We start from the raw sequence: 16709 nt of genomic DNA on the forward strand, positions 1-16709 counted from the left end.
AGTAGCAAAAGTAGAGCTCGATTGACTCAAGCTAGGGTGCTCCATAATTGCAAACAAAGACATGGATGGATAGAGCACTGCAATATTAATAAAACATCCTTACTGATCATCCTCAAAAGAGGCACGGATCGCTCGGAAACAACATGAACATATGACAACATGAGATAAACAGCTCAAGGACTTAGTGGAAATGCTAAGTCCCTGAAATCAGAAATACCAAGTGCCTCACTTTGCAAGCTTGCACAGTCACCACACACATCACAAAAATACATGGGTTGCATCTCTGGAGAGATGACAAAACCCTTAACAAAACATATGTAGAGCATCAGGGCATATCATGTACACAATAATCATGGCAAAAATGACAAAAAGCTAAAAGGAGCAGCAGATCTGACAATTATCTCAAGTAGCTCTCTTCTAACAGCATTTCGGGCATCAATATGAACTCAAATGAAAATGATGCAATGGAATGAAATGATGTACTCTCTGAGATGAACATTTTTATATGCTATATGCATGAATCGGAGCTACGGATGCAAAGTTACGAGGCCACGAACAGGAGCACTTGGATCTGGAATTTTGGGACTTAGAAGAAAAACAACCTCTAGGGTTTACTGTTCACAGATCTGGATCTGCACGCAAAATGAGGTCGGCCGGCCGGAGTTTTGTCGGAGGAGGGTGCGGGGCTCGCCGGAGTTAGCAGAGGTGGCCGGACCGGGCGGGATCCGCCGGATCCGGACCGGGGCGGCACGGCGGCGAGGTCTTGGGCTCCGGGCGCGGCGGCGGAGCAGCGAATCGAGGCGGCGGCGACCCGAGCTTGGCGCGGCGTCCGGTGGTGGCGTGAGGCAGCGCCGGCGAAGTCGGTGACGACGGCGGAGGCGGCGACGCGGTGGATCGGGCGGCGGGGCACCCGGACGAGGCGGGCGGCGCGCGCGGGTCTGGGGGGGCCTGCCCTGGGCTCCCGTGGGCCGCGGTGGGAGGCGTCGGTGATGCGGTCCCGCGAGGCGCGGACCAACGGCGGAGTGCCACGTGGCAGCGGGGAGGCGGACCGGACAATGTCCGTCGGTGGCAATATGTCCGGCGGGCGCGGTGAGGGTGGATCAAGGGTTTCGGGGAGGGGGATCCGAGATTTTTGAGGAGGACCTATTTATAGGCATAGAGGGAGCTAGGAGAGTCCAAATGAGGTGCGGTTTTCGGCCACGCGATCGTGATCGAATGCTCTAGATGATGGAGCAGAGTTAGGTGGGTTTTGGGCCAAATTGGAGGGGTGTTGGGCTGCAACACACACGAGGCCTTTTCGGTCCCTCGGTTAACCGTTGGAGTATCAAACGAAGTCCAAATGATACGAAACTTGACAGGCGGTCTACCGGTAGTAAACCAAGGCCGCTTGGCAAGTCTCGGTCCAATCCGGAAATGTTTAATCCCCACACACGAAAGAAAGCTAGAAATGACCACCGGAGGAGAACGAAGCGCCGGAATGCAAAACGGACAACGGGGAAAATGCTCGAATGCAAGAGATGAACACGTATGCAAATGCAATGCACATGATGACATGATATGAGATGCATGACAATGATAACAACACACGGAGACAAAAACCCGAACCCGAGAAAATAAAATAACTTAACGCCAGAAACGGCAAGAGTTGGAGTACAAATTTGGAAAGTTACATCCGGGGTGTTACAACACTCCACCACTACGAAAGGATCTCGTCCCGAGATCTAGTACTGAAAGAACGCTGGGTACTCAGAACGGAGGTGATCCTCGCTTTCCCAGGTAGCTTCACGGTCGGAATGGTGTGACCACTTGACTTTGAGAAATTTTATTGACTTGTTGCGAGTCTTGCGTTCAGTCTCTTCAAGAATAGCAACTGGGTGCTCACGATAAGAGAGATCTTCTTGGAGCTTAATGTCCTCGAAGTTGACGGTACGGTCAGGAGTCTTGAAGCACTTTCGGAGCTGAGAGACATGGAACACATCATGAACATTTGCAAAGTTTGAAGGAAGCTCGAGTTGATAGGCGAGGTCGCCTCTCTTGCTGACAATCTTGAAAGGTCCCATGTATCTGGGGACAAGCTTCCCTTTGATACCTAAGCGACAAGTACCTTTCATAGGAGAGACATGGAGGTAAACCTGATCTTCGATCTCGAAAGCCAAATCACGGTGCTTACTATCATAGTAGCTCTTCTGACGGGATTGGGCTTCTTTGAGGTTATCACGAATGACTTTGCACATTTCCTCTGCCTCTGTGATTAAGTCATTACCCAAAAGCTGACGTTCACCAGTTTCAGACCAGTTGAGAGGGGTACGGCACTTCCTGCCATACAGAATTTCAAATGGGGCCTTGCCCGAACTTGCTTGAAAACTGTTGTTGTAGGATAATTCAGCATAAGGAAGGCAATCCTCCCACTTCATGCCGAAGGAGATCACACAAGCCCTGAGCATATATTCAAGAATCTGGTTGACACGCTCGACTTGACCGCTAGTTTGAGGATGGAAAGCTGTGCTGAAGCGGATGTTGGTGCCCATGGCCTTCTGAAAAGAATCCCAAAACTTGGAGGTAAAGATGCTGCCACGGTCTGAAGAGATCACCTGAGGAATACCGTGCAGAGAGACAATTCGAGAGGTATAGAGCTCCGCCAATTGAGCTGCAGTGATCGACTCTTTGATAGGCAGAAAGTGAGCCACTTTGGTGAGTTTGTCGATGACAACGAATATAGCATCATTGCCACGCTTGGACTTTGGAAATCCAGACACGAATTCCATTTCAATGTGGTCAAACTTCCATTCTGGAATGGCAAGAGGTTGGAGGAGACCTGCTGGCCTTTGGTGTTCTACCTTCACTCTTCTGCAGACATCACATTCATTCACGAATTAAGCAATCTCGCGCTTCATTCGGGTCCACCAATAAGCCTGCTTAAGGTCCTGATACATCTTCGTGCTCCCAGGGTGGATGGAGAGGAGAGAATTGTGAGCCTCGTTCATGATCACTTTACGAAGTTCACCTTTGGGCACAACAATACGATCCTCAAAGAAGAGAGTATCCTTGTCATCAAGGCGGTAGCACTTGTACTTGGGTTGACTCTTGGCAATCCCAATCTTCACCTTTTTCACCATAGCATCAAGAAGCTGAGCTTGGCGAATCTGGTCTTCCAGAGTAGGAGAGACTTGAAGGTTGGCGAGGAAACCTTGAGGAACAACTTGCAGTTTAAGTTTGTGGAAAGCTTCACAAAGCTCGGGTTGATAAGGCTTGAGAATCAGGCTGTTACAATAAGCCTTTCTGCTCAATGCGTCAGCAATCACATTGGCCTTTCCTGGAGTATACTCGATACTTGGATTATACTCTTGAATCATTTCGACCCATCGAGTTTGCCTGAGGTTGAGATTAGGCTGAGTGAAGATGTACTTGAGACTCTTGTGATCAGTGAAAATGTCCACTTTTCTTCCCAATAGAAGATGTCTCCAAGTCAAAAGAGCATGCACAACTGCCGCCAACTCGAGATCATGAGTGGGGTAGTTCTTCTCATTGGGCTTCAACTGGCGAGATGTATAAGCAACAACTTTCTTCTCTTGCATCAAAACTGTGCCAAGACCTTGGAGAGAGGCATCACAAAAGACCTCGTACGGCTTGGATTCGTCAGGCGGAGTCAGAACTGGAGCAGTGATCAATTTCTCTTTCAAAGTGTTTAAAGCAATGTCACACTCCGGAGACCAAACGTACTTGACGTGCTTCTGGAGAAGATTTGAGAGAGGCTTCATGATCTTAGAAAAGTTTTCAACGAATCTTTGGCAGTAGCTTGCGAGACCGAGGAAGCTACAGAGTTGCTTCACGTTCTGAGGAGGTTCCCAATTCACAATTGCAGACACCTTCTCAGGATTCACGGCAATGCCCTTGGCAGAGATGATATGACCAAGATAAAGAACCTCATCGAGCCAAAATTCACACTTGGAGAACTTGGCGTAGAACTGATGTTCTCTGAGCTTATCAAGCACCAAACGCAAGTGCTTGGCATGATCTTCCTTGTTCTTCGAGAAAACCAGAATGTCGTCGAGATAGACCAAAACGAAGGCATTGGTGTAGGCGTTGAATATGAAGTTCATCATGCGAGAGAACGTCGGAGGAGCGTTGACGAGGCCAAAAGACATGACAGTGTACTCATATGAACCATAGCTTATCCTGAAAGCCGTCTTGGGAATATCTTGCTCACGGATTCGAATCTGATGATAACCCATACGGAGATCAAGCTTGGAGAATACTTGGGCACCTTTGAGTTGTTCGAACAGCTCATTGATGTTGGGAAGTGGGTATTTGTTCTTGATGGTCTTCTTGTTCAATGGACGGTAATCAACACAAAGTTGGTTCGTTCCATCCTTCTTCTTCACAAAAAGAACACCACAACCCCACAGAGAAGAACTAGGCCGGATGAGACCCATTTTTTCTTGAATATTGAGTTGCTTCTTTAGCTCCTTCAACTCTTCAGGTCCGAGCTTGTAAGGACGCTTGCACACAGGTTTCGTGTTGGGCTCAAGATCAATAACGAATTCAACTGGCCGGTGCGGAGGCATTCCTGGAAGCTCTTCTGGAAAGACGTCTTGATATTCGCAAACGACTGGAATTTGCGAGATAGCATCGAGTTCACCCTTCTCATTGAGAGAAAACAGACGGATAGTATTATCCCGAGCGGCAAAGACAATTACATCCTCAGACGAATGAGTCAATTGAATCTGCCTGGCAGCACAATCAAGATGTGCCTTGTGCTTAGAAAGCCAATCCATTCCGAGAATAAGATCAATATCCGAGTTGCCAAGAACCATTGGGTAAGAAAGGAACTTGTAGTCACCCAACGTGATAGTAACATCTGGCACCTCCAGACTTGCACTCAAACGTTTGCCAGGAGAAACGATATCCATTTGTCTACCCAAATGAGAAGAAACGAACTCATGCTTGGTAAAAAATGGCTTTGACATGAAACAATGCGATGCACCAGTGTCAAAAAAAACTCTTGCAGGAATATCGTTAACAGGAAGGTTACCCATGATCACATCTGACGAGTCCTCTGCCTGAGCTGCATTCAGCAAGTTGACCTTGGCGTGCTTGGGGTTATGCTTGACCACAGTTGTACTTGCCGATCTGGCAGGAGGAGGAGGAGGAAGACGCCTCTGGTTGAGACACTTGTTGGCATAGTGACCCTTCTGTTGGCACTTGTTGCACGTGACCTCTGAAAGTGGACGGTGGTACGGAGCACTCGATCTTGGAGCTTGAGACGAAGTCTTGTTCTGAAAGCCGGGGTTGGGGGGGGGGGGAAGAACCACTGCAACCTTTGCTCTTCTGCTGATACGGCTGACGGAACGGAGGAGGAGGAAGCCAATACTTCTGCTGCTTGGCCACTTGAGTAGAGGAAGAAGGAGTAACATCTCTAACTCGCTTCTTGGAAGCATCACACCTCAACTGAGCAGCCTCTTGCTTCAGTGCCATGTTGTAGAACTCATCGTACCTCAAGGGCTCAAAAAGAACAAGAGCTAGCTGAATTTCTTCTCTGAGACCACCCCGGAACTGGTATACCATGCTCTTCTCATCAGGTACGTCCTGCTTGGCAAAGCGGGCGAGCTTCTGGAACAACTTGTTGTAGTCATAGACAGACAAAGAGCCTTGCTTCAGGTTGCGGAATTCCTCACGCTTACTTTCAACCACGCTCTGGGAATATGATGAGCTCGGAAATCTTGACGGAATTCCTCCCAAGTGATAACACGTCCACCTCTGGAATCCTTGTACTGCTGGAACCATTCTGCAGCTTGATCTTTGAGTTGGAAGGAAGCGAACTTGACGAAATCTTCAAGCCTGACGTTACTGCACTCGAAATGCTTGCACAGATCCACGAGCCAATCATCAGCATCGGTTGCCTCAACACAATTGCTGAAAGTCTTTGGCCCATTAGCAAGGAACTGGTTGAGTGTAGCAAAGTGATTCTGATTGTTGCCTTGATTCCCTTGGTTGCCTTGATTGCGCTCTTGGAGAATTTGCATGATCAACTATGTGTTTGCATTGTTTGCGGCCATCACAGCTTGCCATGCCTCCGGAGGAGGTGGAGGTGGTAGCGGATCTGGATTCAGAGTCATGCGCGTTGGAGGAGCCATCCTGAAGAGGTTGACCACCATTACCACATTGATAGACAATATTGAAGCTGAATCCAACGGAATGAAAATTGCAACATATAGTCTTCACATTCGAACAAAATGAACGAATGCATTCCTCTTGAAATGGTCACACATCCATAAATTGAGAAGCCACGCAGAATTAAGGTAGAGAAATAAATCAAGAAGGTATAGATCAAGAACGAATAGTCGGTAAGAAATCCCAATCTCAAACCAATATCCGTGGAAGAAGAACTAGAGCTACAAGAATTCCCACCTATGAAACTCCCGAACCTTTCCGGTTATGCAATCAGGTGTTGGGGATACAGGGGAAGCATAATATCTCACCCAAACTAGCAAATCCTACATCTAGCTGTATCCATCCTTCAACACATAACCGAGAAAAACTTCGTAAACCATCTACTTCAACCTTCGAAAAGCATCCGTTATACAAGTTATGGCGATACTCCCGAACTCCCGCCCCAGTACTGGGTGGCGTCGAGGTTATCTCACCAACGAACTGCATAAAAGAGATTTTTGATGTCGGCGTGCTAATCTCAGGTATTCCAGAATTGCAACGATAAAATTATGATGACAACACCTCAGAGCTCAACTCCCCGGGACACTTCCACTAAACCCCTGACAGGAGGCACCAAGACAATGTTCTCATCATAAAACCATCGGAACGATTCCAATATACCCGCGTGATCCTAAATTTTTTTTAGTGAAATTTGAGAAGAGAAGAGTCAAAACTCTACGTCAGGATGCCTTACTAGAGCGATGAGGAGACTGGGAAGTAAAAAGAATTCCTAAACTCTCCGATATATAATTCCTAAATGACTCAAAACATTTTTTCTAGACACAACTCGGCTGCTAAAAATGATCAAGCAATGGGGCTCCTAAGGTCGGGGAAGGCTCTGATTACCAACTTGTAACACCCTCAATGCGACTATATCTCCCACATGTCGAGGCACGACTTAGAGACATAATCGCATTGAAGGCATATGTCGCAAGTCAGGCAATCATCACAAACATCCCATGTAATATAGATAATCAAGAAGGGATAACATAGTTGGCTTACACTCGCCACGTCAATCAAGTACATAAATAACATACATCAACCAAACACTCATGGCCCGACTACGGCGCCAAAATAAAAGATAACCCAACATGCGACACGGTCCCGATCACCCCCAACAAGGCACCAGTACTGATCATCAGGAAAGGAAACATAGTAACGTTGTGAGTCCTCGTCGAACTCCCACTTGAGCTCGAGCGCGTCACCTGGAGCGGAATCATCTGGACCTGCATCTGGTGTAATAGTAATCTGTGAGCCACAGGGACTCAGCAATCTCGCACCCTCGCGATCAAGACTATTTAAGCTTATAGGTAGGGTAAGGTAAATATATGTGGAGCGGCAGCAAGCGACTAGCATATATGGTGGCTAACTTATTCGCAAAAAAGAGCGAGAAGAGGAGGCAAAGTGCGAGCGAGAAATTAGAGAGCAACCTGCGCAAACATTACTCCAACACCGTGTCCACTTCCCGGACTCCGCCGAGAAGAGGCCATCACGGTAACACACTCGGTTGATTCATTTTAATTAAGTTAAGGTTCAAATTATCTACAACCGGACATTAACAAATTCACATCTGCCCATAACCGCGGGCACGGCTTTCGAAAGTTGAAATCCCTGCAGGGGAGTCCCAACTTAGCCCATGACAAGCTCTCACGGTCAACGAAGGAATAGACCTCCTCTCGAGACGTTCCGATCAGACTCGATACCTCGGTTCTTCAAGACATTTCGACAGGTTAAAACAAGACCAGCAACACCGCTCGAATGTGCCGACAAATCCCGATAGGAGCTGCACATATCTCGTTCTCAGGGCACACTCAGATAGGTCAAGCTACGAGTAAAACCAACCCTCGAGTTTCCCTGAGGTGGCCCCGCAGGCTGCCTGGTTCGGACCAACACTCAGATGAGCACTGGCCGGGGGGTTCAATAGAGTGAAAGCACAATGACAAATAGCTGCAGTGTAGTAAGGATCAGGTAGGAAGATATTGCGAAGCCAAACAGATAATACACTCACGTTGTGAAGACAAAAGATAGAACAGACATGCAATGACTTCACAATGAGTAACAGTAAGTAAAGGAAGTGAAGATGAAACCAGTGACTCATTGAAGACAATGATTTGTTGGACCAGTTCTAGTTGCTGTGACAACTGTACGTCTGGTTGGAGCGGCTAGGTATTTAAACCTTAGGACACACAGTCCCGGACACCCAGTCCTGAACACGCAGCTCAGGACACCCAGTCCTCACCGTATTCTCCTTGAGCTAAGGTCACACAGACCTCGCCCAATCACTCTGGTAAGTGTTCAAGGTAGACTCCCAAACCTTCACAGACTTCGTTCACCGGCAATCCACAATGTCTCTTGGATGCTCAGAACGCGACGCCTAACCGGCTGGAGGATGCACAGTCCTCAAGTGTAATAAGTCTTCAGATCACTCAGACAAGAAGACTTAAGTGATGCCCAATTCTCTCTGGCTCTGGGTGGTTAGGGCTTTATCCTCGCAAGGAATTCTCTCTCTTAAAGGCTTCGAGGTGGGTTGCTCTCAAACGACAAAAGCCGTGCACTAAATCTGAGCAGCCAACCGTTTATGGTTGTAGGGGTGGGCTATATATAGCCACTTGGCAACCCGACCTGATTTGTCCGAAATGACCTTGGGTCACTAAGGAACTGACACGTGTTCCAACGGTCAGATTTCAAACCCACACGGCAACTTTACTTGGGCTACAAGCAAAGCTGACTTGTCCGACTCTGGACAAGATTTTCTCTCATAGTCTTCACTCGAAGACATAGGTTTTTGTTTAGGCATCACTTCAGTCATTCTGACTGGTTCTCTTGGACCCCACTTAACAGTACGGTGGTTCCTATGACTCAACACAAAAGAAAAAGAACTACGAAAGATCTAAGTCTTCGAGCTCCATAGGCTTCATATCGTGTCTTCTCTTGTCATAGTCTTCAATGTGAATATCTTCATATACCACCTTTGACTTCAATGTCTTCATACATTTTTAGGGGTCATCTCTGGTAGTAAAACCGAATCAATGAGGGACTTCTACCTGTGTTATCCTGCAATTCTCACAAACACATTAGTCCCTCAACTAGGTTTGTCGTCAATACTCCAAAACCAACTAGGGGTGGCACTAGATGCACTTACAAGGTGGCAAATGGTAAAACCAAGGTTGGGCATTGCTGGTAAAGCTTTAATCAGCCCTTCTAGGAGGTGTGGTGTCAAACTTGAATCGCTCAGTGAAGCCATCCTCTTGAAGATCAGCTTCAGAACACATCATTGATAGCCCTTTCCATGTACGTCGACAGGTTTCATGGGTAACAAAAGCATTCTTGGTGGCAAGATTTCGAAGATGATTAACATCCACCAAGAGGCTTTTCATCTGACGCTTCAGCCAGTCATGATGCCTATCCTGTTTTTGATGAAGGGCCACAAGAAGCTCTCGGTCATTGAGAACATGAGTGTGCTTCTTGGGTCTTGGAGCAGTTGTGCTGTCAGTGGCTTCAGTGGAAGCAGGGCGTGGTGCACGTGTAGTGCCAGCCAATGGATACACCCTAGAGACTGCTTCAACTCCTTCAATGTTTTGAGTGAAGCTCTGGTGTTCTGCATTCTGAAGACTTAGAGGTTGCTTGGCCGGTTCAGGATAGATGGCTTCAGCAGAGGTATCCACATCTGGCAAGAAGATCCGATGGTTGCGGGCTGAGGGCTGATACGAGATAGCAGAGTGAAGTTTGATCAGCCGCATTACCCAAGGGGCGTAGAACTTCAAACCAAACAAATCAGAGGCTGATGCAGCAAGTTGGCGAATGAAAAAGTCCTGTGCATTGAAGCATTTGCCATGAATGATATAGAATTTCAAAGTCTTCATTGCACCCTCAATCTTGGCATTTGGAGAGTGCCCTTTAATGGGCCAGAGAGTCCGCCTTATGATGTGATAGATGGTTCTTGGCAGGTACTCAAGGTCTTCAACGAAGAACTCTGTGGGATAAGCAGCATCTTGGGGCAATGGCTTCATCATGCTGAGCATCTGACTCATATTAGGTTCAGGCCGCTGAAAGATGCTTTCAATAGCTTTAGTATGCAGCTGACAGCCTTACTCAAAGAAATCGCCAGGAGTGGGCAAGCCAGTGAGCTCAATGATGTCAAATGCATTGGCTTCGTGATGAACGTTGCCAGTCATCCACTCCAGGACCCAAGTCTTCGGATCTCTGATGTACCCTTTGATGTGAAGTGTGGCATAGAACTGTAGCAGAAGCTCTTCATTCCAATGCTCTTCATCAGTAACAAACTGCAGCAGACCCACTTGCTTGAAGCAATCCAACGCTTCTTCTAGGCAGGGCAGACCAGCTACAGCTTCAACGTCAAGGCGCTTGTGTGGGAAGATGCGACCTTGGTTGTACAGTATGCATGAGTAGTAGCTTCGCTGAGGATAGCTCCAGAACCGATCTGAGGAAACCCTTTCCCTTGAGTAGGGGTTCTTGGAGCTATTGAAGAATGTATTGTCTGCCTTGAAGCCATTGATGTTGAAGGAGCCAGGTGCTGATGCAGGACCTGGGAACCTTGGCAGTCTTGGGATTGGCTTCTGGACCTGAGGTCTGTGCTCAATATGATAGTCGAATTGAGGATCGGCAGCAGACTCAGGAACAGAAGCCCCAGGCTCAGTGGGTTCGCTGTCTTCTGATGCCTTTGTTGGGGAGGGCTCCACATTAGCTTCATTGTTAGTTGTGGCAGCCTCACGAGTTTCATCCTCCACTTGACGAGCTGGAGGGTCGGACACAAGCACGTTCTCCGTAAGAACTACTTCTTGGTGAGACGGGGGGACTTGTGGTACTTCTTCGTCTTCGGCTGATGCAGCCGGAATGTCTTCAGCAGAGACTTGAGGCCTTGGACCTTTGCGAAGCCTGCGGAATGCAGACGACGCCTGTGGAGGTGGAGTGGGCTGGGCCTCATAGTCTTCTTCCTCTTGTGGGCGATCCGCCCATGAAGCATTCTGTGCAATTGGCGTCAGTGGACGACCAATGCTGATGAGTTCGCTGTTGTCTTGCTGAGGAAGGACTGCATCATCTTCTACATTGTCAAGATGACCAATGTCTTCAGCAGCGATGGGATTAGCTGCTGGAATGTCTTCAGCTTCAGGAGCCTCTGTGGAAGCAGGCTCATGAACTGTCATTTGACGTTCTGCGTCAGGATGAACCATAGAAATGGGTTCAACTATCAAGGGCTCTGTGAAAGCAGCCCGAGCTTTCTTGGTCTTCCTCTTCTTCTTGGAGGGGGCGGTAGGAGAGGCTTCAAAGTATTTCCTCTTCCTGGCTGCAGCCTCAGCAGTCCTTGTCTTCTTGAGCTCTGAAGTTGTTGACCGTCTCTTTGGCTTCGAGCCAGTTATTGCAGTTGGGAAGACAATCGGAGCTGCTTCTTGGCTTGGTGCATCAGGTTCAGCCGTAGCAGGCTTCTTCTTCTTCTTTGCGGCCATCCTGGGGTCGATGCCAGGACGCCCAAGTGCCTTGCGCTTTTCAGCCTCATTGTAGGCTTGCACACATCTGTCAGCCAGAGTCTTCATGCGCTCACGCGAACCTTGAGCTTCGGCACGTTTCTTCAGAAAAGCTTCCTTGAGCTCGTGCATCATGATTTTGAAGTTCTTCACATCTTGCACGCTAAGCTTGGCCACATGCTTCTTGAACTGAGCTTTTTCATAGTCAATTTTCTGCTTCAGCTGAACAACGCGATGGGCGATGGCTAGTTCCGAAGCAATGGCTCCTTGGAAGGCGACACTGAGGCCAATGAGTAGCTGCAGATCATCAAAGCTGATGTTTGGCGTGTCAAACCACTCGTCAATGAAGTTGTGGATGATGGTGACGTCAAAGAGCGGCAGATCATTGAAGATTTCTGCTTCTTCTTTGCTCTTTATCAGCTGCTCAAGAGCGTCATCTGCCAGGTCTTCATCACTGGACAGGTCAATGTCATCATTGCGCAGAATGGCAGCAGCTGTGAGCTCTTCGCCAGTGTGAGACAGAGGCATCTTGTCCTTCTGGTGCTTGGAGACGCGGGATAAATCTTCAGACTGCACACTGTCTTCAGGAGGTGCAGTTGCCAATGGCTTCGCCCTTGAGATTTTTGGTGACGGGGCTGGCTTTGAAGCTTTAGGCTTCTTCATCTGCTTTGGCTTCACCACTGCAGGAGCTTCTTCGGATTCAGAGTCAGCTGGGGGCTCATTCACTGCAGTCCCTTGAACCAAAATGCGGGTAATGAGGCCTTCAAGGTTGGCATAAGGACCGATGACATTGGGTTCTGCCTCGCGTGTGCCATCTGCCCTTGGTGCGGAGGGACCAGGGTTGAAGCCTAATCCAAACTTCTTCTTGTTATGCTTCGCTGAGTTTTGGGCAAACTGGAAGTTGCGCTTGAACAGATTGTCGTCACGACACCAGAGTAGTGACGACGGATGTGCATCATCAGGCTGTGGTCCACGGACCATGCATGGATAGAAGCTTTGGGCAATAGCTTCATTTCTGGACCTGGGTACAAGATTCTTGTATAGGATGTCTCCCCACGGCCTTTTGATGGCACTTTTCTCAGCATACTCTTGGGTTGTGAAGCGGTATTTGAACCATTGTTCTGCCCAATAGCGTCGAATCCATTGGATTCGGGTCTTGCGCTGACTGTAATCCTCTTCAGGATCTGTCTTGTACATTTCTGCGAGTTCATCAGGCAGATCTCTGGACGTTCCGCCACGACGTTGTCTGCCCCCCTTCCTTGCTGCTTTCTATGAAACCATAAACTTTAACTTGAAAGGCTTCAAGACGTTCAAAGGCTTCAAAGGATTTCTCTTGCTGGACCAACAGGAACTGGCTTCAGGAGAATATATGTGATGCTGTAAGAACTCTGCAAATGAATGCAGACTATGAGAACCAAAGGATTCTCCCATGGACATGTACCTGTGACAGCATTAAGGTGCGAGGGAAGGGGAAGAGGTCATATGCATTCTCAGAAGATTTTGAAGATAAATCAGTTTAGAAGACATTGACCTCATTGTGCGAAGACATTCACTCATAGATAAGAAGTTGGTTCCAGATTTGTACGAATCCATAGATCAGTACAAGTGAGGAATCTAACTACTTTGTGAAGCACAAGTGAATATACTAGGCATGTTATGAGATGCAGTATGAGAGAGATCTAACTTGTGTGAACAGAAACTGCTTGTGGTAGAAAGTGATGAATTCATAGGATCAACAGTGCTGTAAAAGAGAGTTTTATTTACCACACCAAGAAATGCTAGACGGAATGGGAGATGAGGCCGAGCAGTTCAATCTTCCGTGCCCAAACTTGGCGACGGAGGACACCTACGGTGACGGCGGAGAGGACGATGTCTGTGATCGGCGTGAAGACGGCGTCGGAGAGGTTGCGGCAGCGAAGCGCTTCGTCGCCAGCATCGTCGAGGGCTAGCGGTGGCGCTAGGGTTCGTGCGAGGGTGGAAGAAGAGATAATTACCACGGTGAATGTGTATTTATAGGTACAGGGGCGGCGCTGCGCTATTACACAGGTGCCCCTGGCGATTCGCATCTGAGTAACACGTGGCCATCATGCGGAATTTTGGGGTTGGTTCCACGTCCCACGCACGCCTGGATTGTCGGGTGGTCGTTCCTACTTCTCCGAATGTCATGTGGATGAATGAGCATTGAAAACGGGAGCATTGAAAACGGACTTAAAGGTTGTCTCTGTGTCTTCTGCTGTCAAGGGCGCAGAGAAGACATTCGACAGTTTCAGTAGAATGCATATGACTTGGAGAGATAGAATTTGAGATGGAAAGCATAGAGAGGTTAGGGTCCGATCACATTCACTTAGTTCAAAAGATTCAAACAAGAAGACATAGCTATAAGTGAATGCTGTAGAGGACAGAACACTAGTATATATATATATCTATATAATCAACATAGTGAAGATAATCATGAAGACATGTTGAGGTTGAAGCCAAACCAAATGTGAAGACATGTTGAGGTTGAAGCCAAACCAAATGTGAAGACATTGCAAGGTAACGCCATGAGTGAAACACTTCAAAATAGAACGTTTGGTGGTGGCGTTACCCACCGTATAGGAAGTATTAGACCCAGACACGGCGCACAATTATCGTGGCGCTCTGAAGTCAAATTCCACATTAATGTATTCACACTTAGAATGTATGTCTTCATTGATTGAAGATATACGTTACTTCGTGTGTTGCACATCTAAGTCATCAATATGCATAAGTGTTAGGATGTGCGCCTGATCACAGGACATTTGAGGATTCCAGAATATTTAGCTCACACCGTAACTTGCAAAATCTCTTCTCATCCAAGGGCTTGGTGAAGATATCTGCCAATTGCTCTTCAGTGTTGACGTGTATGATATCAATATCTTCCTTCACAACATGATCTCTGAGAAAGTGATGACGAATTTCTATGTGCTTTGTCTTCGAGTGCTGAACTGGGTTGTTGGCAATCTTGATGACGCTTTCATTGTCGCAGTAAAGTGGCACTTGCTTCAGATGAATGCCATAGTCCTTGAGAGTTTGCTTCATCCACAGAAGCTGAGCGCAGCAAGATCCAGCAGCAATGTATTCAGATTCAGCAGTGGAGAGGGATACACAGTTCTGCTTCTTTGAAGACCAACATACAAGTGATCGTCCCAGAAAGTGGCATGTGCCTGATGTAGACTTCCGATCAACCTTGTCACCAGCATAATCAGCATCCGAGAATCCAACCAGATCAAACTCTGAGCCCTTTGGATACCATAATCCTAGAGTTGGGGTGTGAGCCAAATATCGAAGAATTCGCTTCACAGCTAAGTGATGCGACTCCTTTGGTGCCGCTTGAAATCGAGCACACATGCAAACACTAAGCATAATATCTGGCCTAGATGCACATAAATAAAGCAAAGAACCAATCATGGAGCGGTATACCTTTTGATCGAACTCTTTACCATTGTCGTCGGGACCCAGATGATGTTTGGCTGGCATTGGTGTTGTGAAGCCTTTGCAGTCTTGCATACCAAACTTATTCAGGCACTCTTTGAGATACTTCTCTTGAGATATGAAGATGCCGTTGCGTTGTTGTCGTATTTGAAGACCGAGGAAGAACTTTAGCTCCCCCATCATAGACATCTGATATTGCTCTTGCATCATATAGCCAAACTCTTCACTGTACTTCTGATTGGTGCAGCCGAAGATAATGTCATCCACATAAATTTGGCACACAAACAGTTCACCATCATATGTCTTCGTGAAGAGAGTGGGATCTAGGGAACCAGGTATGAAGCCTTTGCTCTTCAGGAAGTATTTGAGTGTGTCATACCAGGCCCGAGGGGCTTGTTTGAGGCCATACAGTGCCTTGTTGAGTTTGTATACCATGTCAGGATGTTTTGGATCTTCAAACCCAGGTGGTTGTGCAACATACACTTCTTCTTCAATCTTGCCATTGAGAAAGGCACTCTTCACATCCATTTGATATAGAAGTATGTTATGATGATTTGCATAGGCCAGCAGTATACGTATGGCTTCAAGTCTGGCCACAGGAGCAAATGTTTCATCGAAGTCAATGCCTTCCACTTGAGTATATCCTTGAGCAACGAGACGAGCTTTCTTTCTGACAACTTGACCGTGCTCATCTTGCTTGTTGCGATATATCCATTTGGTGCCTATTATATTGTGCTTCCGTGGATCAGGACGCTTAACCAGTTCCCGTACATTGTTCAGCTCAAACTATGGAAGCTCTTCTTGCATAGCTTGAATCCATTCAGGTTCCATGAAGGCTTCTTCAACTTTCTTGGGTTCTGCAATTGAGACAAATGCGAAGTGCCCACAGAAATTTGCCAGCTGAGTTTCCCTTGAACGAGTGAGTGGACCAGGTGCATTGATGCTGTCAATTATTTTGTCAATCTGCACTTCATTGGCAACACGAGGATGTACAGGGTGAAGACTTTGCTCTTGCTGATCTGTGTTGTTGTTGGGAGGAATGTCTTCAGGCTGAGCATTGACTTCATGTGGATCAGGTGCTGAGATGATAAGTTCTTCTTCAGGATGAGCTTCAGAAGGTATAATCTCTCCAGTTCCCATTAGCTTGATTGATTCACTAGATGGAACTTCATCTAGCACATTTAGCAGTAGCTCTCTTTGTGAACCATTGGTCTCATCGAACCGCACATCCACTGTTTCAACCACTTTGTAATGAAAGAGATTGAAGACTCTGTAGGAGTGCGAATCCTTTCCATATCCAAGCATAAAACCCTCATGTGCTTTAGGTGCAAACTTTGAGGTGTGATGTGGGTCCTTAATCCAGCATCTTGCGCCAAATACTCTGAAGTAACTGACATTTGGCTTCTTGCCAGTTAGGAGTTCATAAGATGTCTTGTTCAGAAGCTTGTGAAGATAAACACGATTGATTGTATGGCATGCAGTGTCAATGGCTTCAGGCCAGAATTTTCTTGGAGTCTTGTATTCATCTAGCATCGTTCTGGCCATCTCAATGAGTGTTCTGTT

The sequence above is a fragment of the Triticum urartu genome, chromosome 7, assembly GCF_003073215.2.
Source record: "Triticum urartu cultivar G1812 chromosome 7, Tu2.1, whole genome shotgun sequence".
Taxonomy (NCBI): Eukaryota; Viridiplantae; Streptophyta; class Magnoliopsida; order Poales; family Poaceae; genus Triticum; species Triticum urartu.